Raw genomic sequence first — 7,244 nt, 5'->3', positions numbered from 1 at the left:
TTTTAGTTGTGTCCGTTGGATTGTCCAATTACACAAAATTAAGTACAACAATAGATTTCTTTCCTTCTTTTTTTTTTATTTGTTTAAGTGACTTCTTATCTCAGTGCACTGATATACCTCCAGAACAAGATTCTATTTTTGATGTCTGGAGGTATTCCTGTTACATGTGACTAGAACGTCAGACCCTGAAGATAAATTCATTTCATATATTGATACCCTCACTGCTTTTGTTTACCTTTGAAAGAACTACTCCTATAATAAAATGGGATGTTCACATTCCAAGTCATAAATGCAGGCTTATGAATACCCAGAAAGCACAAGAAAAACTCCATTCAAAAAAAGTAGCAGTTACAAGACCTATGAGTGTTACAGGCAATAGTCTGAAGAGTGCTGATTGGAAAACAGCATTCCTAAACAAGAACTGCAATAATAGGAACGATCTCATATTATATCTAGAATGCTTTTCTGCCTTTTGCTTCTGCAGTATCAATGCATTTTATTTTAATTTTTCTATTTTTATCTTTAGATACAAAACACTTCTAAATTATGGTTTTGAGGCTAGGTCAATCTCAGCAATCATGATGCACTTAATTTTAAAATTAAACAATTTCTGATTTCTTTCTTTCTTTTTTTTTTTTTTTGGCATCTGGCTGGTATGGGAATCTGAACTCATGACCTCGGTGTTATCAGGCTGTGCTCTAACCAACTGAGCTAACTGGCCAGCCTAGACAGCTTCTGATTTCATTGTGTAATGTTGAATGTTCTGACTGTCCTGATTTGAGAATCACATATCGTGCACAGGTATTGATATTCAACACAGTACCCCACAGATAGGTACAATCAATTAGGTTTCAATAAAAAAATAAATAAACAACTTCTGGGTTAAAGACGTCAGATTGAGCATCTGCTAAAATCCTCCAGACAAAAAATACATTTAACATATGTAAAATATGTACTTCCTTAAATAAAAAGTTTTAGTACCCATCACAATTACAATAGTGGATTAGATATGCATTTACTTTCTCTCTCCAAAAATTCCACTAAAACTACAGTAAAAAATGAGAATGAAATGAGAGTCAAAAGTAACAGCCTTTTGGAAGCTGAAAAGAAGGAAGAATAGTAAATGATGTAGCAACTGAGCTTAAACTAATTGTAAAAAGCTGACAACTAACCCAGTTTATACCACAGAAGTTAGCAGCCCTGGGTACCTGTAGAAGTGGAGACAAAGTGGTGGGAGGGCTAAAAATGGACAATCTGGTTAAGCATTTAAAAATCAGTCAGATGAGTCCTTCCCCAGATTCCTCAACCAGGAGACTTCTCTTCCCCCAGCCAAGCAGATGAATGTAGTTTATCATGAGAAGAATATCAAAGAAAAGGTCTTTGGATTGTGACACATGAAGCACACTTGAAAGCAAGGTACTATATACTAAAAATAGGGTTATATAATTGTATACCTATTCTATATTGAGGTACTCAACCCAATACACAATTCTATATCAGCTCTCAGAGTGCTGGCAGCCAGGCTTTCTCCCTTGAGACATCCTAAAGTGTTCTTTTTTTGTAGAATCTTACTAGTCCCAAAATATACAACCTAAAGAGGCCTTAGAGGCTCCCAACTAAATGGCTGAGGCAGATCATCTCATGAATTCAACAACAATTCATGTGCTGTTGAGTATGCAAAAGGATACAACCTGATTGCAGAGAATTTGGCAATATCTAGCAAACTTACATATGCATTCCACTCAACCACTTAGCACTCCAGTCAGCTTTTAAGTCATGTGCAGTCAATTGAGAATTATCAGACATCCAAAGAAAGACTTTAATGAAAAGAAGAGAAAGACAGGGCCGACCCTGTGGCTCACTCGGGAGAGTGCGGCACTGGGAGCGCGAAGGCCGCAGGTTCAGATCCTATATAGGGATGGCCAGTGCGTTCACTGGCTGAGCGCGGTGCAGGCGACACCAAGCCAAGGGTTACGATCCCCTTACCGGTCACAAAAAAAAAAGAGAGAAAGACAGAACAAATAAAATGAAAACTGAGAAAATGGCCTATGCTGGGATGAAATAACTTAAAAATTGTAATATATAAATGGAGAAAAAGGAAGAGAAAGAGGAGGAAGAGAAGAATGAGACGGTTTAAGAACAAGTATAGAATACTATAAAAAGGAACTCGGAGAACAAGAAAGAGCTCTTGGAAATTAAAACTACAAAAGCAGAAATAAAAAACTCAATAGAAGGGTTGGACGACAGACAAAAGATAGAAGACAAAGAAGACAAAGAGATAGAACGTGGATGAGAAGATATGAGAAAAACTGAGAAACAGTCCAGGAGAGCCAATAACTCAAGAAAAGCTTCAGAAAGAGAGACCAGAGAAAATGAAATGGGGCAAACAATTAATGAAATATAAATTTTTTAATTTCCTAAGAGAAAATTAAATATACAGATACTGTTTTTATGTACTGGATTGGCTAAAATCCACAAGTGTAATATTACCCTGTGTTGGCAAGGCTCTATACAGACACTATTATATACATGTGCTGTTGAGTATACAAAAGGATACAATCTGATTGCAGAGAATTTGGCAGTATCTGGCAAACTTACAAATGCATTCACTTTTTGACCCAGTAATCAACTTCTTTTTTTTTTTTTTTAAAGACAACTGGTAAGGGGATCTTAACCCTTAGCTTGGTGTTGTCAGCATCACGCTCAGCCAGTGAGCAAACTGGCCATCCTTATATAGGATCCGAATCTGCGGCCTTGGTGTTATCAGTGAGTGAGCCACAGGCCGGCCCAACCCAGTAATCAACTTCTAAGAATCTATCACAAAAATATACTGACAGTAGTATGAAATGACATATGCTCAAGGCTGTTTATTTTAACAATTTTATAACAGTAAAATCATGGAAACAACACAAATGCCTATCAGTAGGGGGAGTGTTACAGCCTCACAATTTTAATAAGTGTTAACCAGGAACAGTACAATTTTAATAAGGAGTGAAGAAGTCACCTACATATGGTTATGAGTGATCTGCAGGATACGTTGTCAAGGAGAAAAAAAACAAGATATAAAATAATATGTATAGTAGGCTCTGTTTTGTTTAATAAGAGGGGCAGGGATATAAATCATATACATATAATGTTTTTTATGTAGAAAAATGACAATAAAAAGATAAACAAAAAACCAATAAAAATGGTTGCCTACGTCACCTGTAGGGGAGTATGACAACAGAGTGTGGGAAGGGGGGAAGATCGACTTCTCTGATTCTATTTGGTTAGTTTTGACTAGATCCAAGTAAAGTTTTACATAGTTAAGAAGCAAAATTAACTCAAAAAGGAAAAAAATCAATCCTTAAAAATAGTAAACAAACTGAAACAAATGAAACTATCTATATAAGTAGTTGGTAGATGGCCGCAAGGAGAGGAATTATTTCAAGAGACTTGATTTACTTGTTTTTTACTTTGATGATTGCAATTCATTTTTTCTAGCATGAGGAAACAGTCAACCTTGTAACACACTGATAATGCAAAGTACATTATGCACAACTTATGACAAGTAGCCAAAGAAATCTATCACTATTAAAATGCAACAGTCTATCACGATAGCATACAATTGATACCCTGTATTTTTTATTCAGGGTAATATGATTGTCCATTTGCTTTCTTCTCTTCTGTACTGGGTATTAGTCAATTTTCCCAAGATGCAGCTTGCGAGCATAGGACCATTCTCTATGGTTGGATTATGTATCATCTCACCCATGTAGTATATCAGAAACTGGGTAAAAAACACAGACTGTACTAGAACCAAACTTCTCCCTCACTCTGCTCCCCTCCAGGGCAGTTGTCAAGTCATCCATGGTGAGGTACTTCACTGACACCTTAAATTCACCCCACTTGTGTGCCAGGTCCACAGCGTACTGCCTGTCACTCCTGGAAGAATGATGCCATCTACTGAAGGAGTTGCCAGTTCTTTTTCATCTTCTCTTAACCAGTAAAGAAAAAAATGAATAGTTCTACCTTTGGTTCTCTGATTATCCTTACCGCAGAGTCACAGAACCTGCTGACACTGTTATCCATTGCTTCACATTGGGCAAAAAGAGATGAGCCATAATTCCCTCCCATCTTGCAGTCCCCAATTCCACCTTCCCAGGCTCTTACATACTTTGGATGGGCCAAAAGGGACACTGGATTAAAGGTTCCACTTGAACTATAAGGTTCCACTGGGCTCAAGATGACAAAGATCAGGGCTTTGGTAGGCTTGACTAGCAGAAGGCTCAGTTCCAGTGAATGTAGGATGAATTTATATGCTGCTGATGTTGAATATGGGATCCATTCTTGATCCAGTTTCACAAGCTGTTTAATGCACTTTAAAAGCTCTTCCTTTTCAGATACCAGTGAAGTTGTCCTCATAGCAGATTGGTACATTTTATTCCTGTTGAGGTTTGGCCTAAACAGTTGAATTTTAGTGTCTACTCCTCAAAATTCTTTCTTGCCTCTTTCAGCTTCTTGTAAGGTGTTCCTTGGCTTGTGCCTACATGCTGTCAATCTTTCAAATAATTCCACTGCATAGTGGAAATCCGGTGAGCCAGGATGCAAAGGCAGGTTTTGAAGGGGCTCAATATGAGGTTTTTCCCATCCAAACAAACTCTGAGGACTTCACTGTTAACATGTTATCCATGAATACAGTTCTGAAAACCAGAGTATTTGGGTCTGGCTTTTCCTTTTCCAGAGTATTTGGTAGCTGGCGTGATTATTAGGTCTTCAGCCTTAAAAGTCTCCACCACCCCTTTTGATCCAACTTTTTGGTAGATTCTGTGGAGTATCCATTGCTACAGTCAGTTCCAGAGGCTGGGTGTGGGCAGGGCCATGCTTCCTTTAAACCTGTAGGGAAAAGTCCTCCCTTGCCTCTTCCAGCTTCTGGTAAGGTGTTCCTTGGCTTGCACCTACATCACTTCAGTCTCCGCCTCTGTTACATGGTGTTCTCCCTTCACAAGCCTTTAAAACAGTATTTTGACTGCACATCCTAAACACACACCCACAAATACCTATAGCTTTGGGCTCCCAAAGTCCCCACTGTTTACCCCACATCCCAGCATTTCTCACCATGTTTGTGTCTGGTGGCTTGTTTGCCTGCCTCGCTAGACTGGGGGCTCCCTGAGGGCCAGGCAGGAGGTGACCAACCTCTCCACACCAGATCTGGCTGTGGGCTTGACAGAGTGGTGCTGATGATGGGTGGATGGAAAGAATACCAGTGAATGAATGAATGAGTGAGTGAATGCATGAGTGACTGTTGGGTGTAGGGGTCAGGGAAGTGTTCAACAGTAAGGGTACTGAGGTACCCTGGGCTGGGCCCTGGGCACACTGTGGGAACAGGACAGACATGGTCTCGCCCTCACAGAGCACTGGTTAGACATTAATAAGGTTTATAATGAGGGTTTCATTGTAAACCTTCCCTGAAGGGAAGGAACTTGGTTTTATGAAAGGGTATATCAAGGAAACTGTCATAGCCCGGGGGAGTAGGTGGAGGTCTGGATGACATTCTGGGTTGGAGGCTGGTACTTGGGCTGAGACCTAAAGGATGAAGTTGTCCCAGGGAGAGGTTACAACATGAGCAGTCAGGAGGTAACAAGGGCTTGGCTCACTTGAAGAACGGAGAGGAAGCTGATGTGGCTGGAGCTCCTTCGGGGCTCAGAGGCTCAGAGAGTGAGGCAGGCAGGTGGGGACCAGGCTCGGGCATGGCCAGGGGATGGAGACAGTGCAGGGCATGCTGGGGCCAATGGAATTCTTCCCAGGATGGGATTATCAGGGACAAAACTTCGACCAGAGGATGTTGGCTCCTTGGGTATCATCACTCACCCATAGTCCTAGCAAGGGAGGATGGCCAGGAGAGCTCTTACCCCCCCTTACGCCCTTGCTGGTCTGTCTGTCTGACATCCGCAGGAGCTGCTTTCACCACGACTGCGATTACTCTCGTGCCGAGGAGGCTGGCTGCAGGCCCAAGTTGAAGCCCTACTCCTGGCAGTGCATCAGTAAGTGCATCCTGTGCGGTGAGTCCCCATCACAGCACATGCTAACCTTCCCAAGTGTCCCCTGGGTATCCTGGCAGAGCCAGATGATTTCTGTGCCCTTGTTGAAATAAGATAACACTGCTTTCAATTCTCCATAGACCACTCTTTGGGTTTATCTAATATAAATGATCTTTGACAATAAACACTTGAAAAAAAGCCCAAAGAAACCTATTTCTTTGGTGTCTTGACAAAAAGGTAAAAGGTAGAAATGATACCAGGTATAAATAACCTAAGTGTCCATCAGAAGGGAGCCAGATAAATAAACCATAATATATTCTCAGTGCAGAAGACCCTGCAGTCTGGAGAAAAGACAAGGTAGAACCATATGCTGACATCAAAAGATAAGTGAAAAAACAAATTGCAAAATGACTTTTCCAGTACAGCACCATTGGTGTTTTAAAAAAAAGAGGAAAGAAACTTGCAAAACTTTCCTACTATACTACTTTTCCTGGCTACATGTTGTCATATGCAAAGCTCAGAAAAAGATGTGCCAGGATACACTCCAAATTGAGGATGGCCATTGTCGTCCCTATGGACAAGATGAGGTTGAGGGGAGCAATGGCAACTTCATGTTCTCTGTGTGTTTCCATTTTTTACAAAGACAGTGTTTTCGTGAATTACTTGTGGATTAAAAGTTAAAAAGGAAAGTAATGCACAGCCTGGAGTGATTAAGATTGAAATGCACTGATATCCACAACTTACTTTAAAGTGCATCAAAACAAAGCAAATGTGGATGGATGGATGGATAGAGGGATAGACAGACGGAGGGATGAGTGATGAAGTAAAATGTTGATGGTAGACTCTGTGTAAAGGATATACTTGTACAGATGTTCTCTGAACAATTCCTTCAATTTTTCTGTATATTTGAAAATTTTAACAATAAAATGTTAGGAACAAAAAAAAAAAATGAAAGGAAAGAGGATAGTGGGAGGACCCCATGCCTCCATTTCTTCACCTCCAGCCCCATTATGGAAGCCTAACACGAGTGGGGGCCCGCTCCACCCCAGCATGGTGGGATGACCCTCCCGGACCATGGTTGTGAGACTCAAGCGCCAAATAGCCTGTGCTAGGAGAGCCAGATGCCTCCACTGGGTCTCATCCTAGTGGACAGAAGGATTTAGAACTTGGGCTGAGCCTGTACCCTATGTGTCCATTTTATTGACTCTTCTTCCATAAGGCCTA

At 40.8% G+C, this 7,244-nt stretch overlaps 1 pseudogene; it reads right to left on the bottom strand.

Moving 5' to 3' along the window:
- Positions 1 to 3,628: 3,628 nt before the first annotated feature.
- LOC134381004 (branched-chain-amino-acid aminotransferase, cytosolic-like) lies at positions 3,629 to 5,376 on the bottom strand (annotated as a pseudogene).
- Positions 5,377 to 7,244: the final 1,868 nt, after the last annotated feature.

Source organism: Cynocephalus volans, chromosome 6, assembly GCF_027409185.1.
Source record: "Cynocephalus volans isolate mCynVol1 chromosome 6, mCynVol1.pri, whole genome shotgun sequence".
Lineage (NCBI taxonomy): Eukaryota > Metazoa > Chordata > Mammalia > Dermoptera > Cynocephalidae > Cynocephalus > Cynocephalus volans.
Note: the sequence above shows the minus strand (reverse complement) of the source record. Positions and strands in the feature narration are given on the sequence as shown.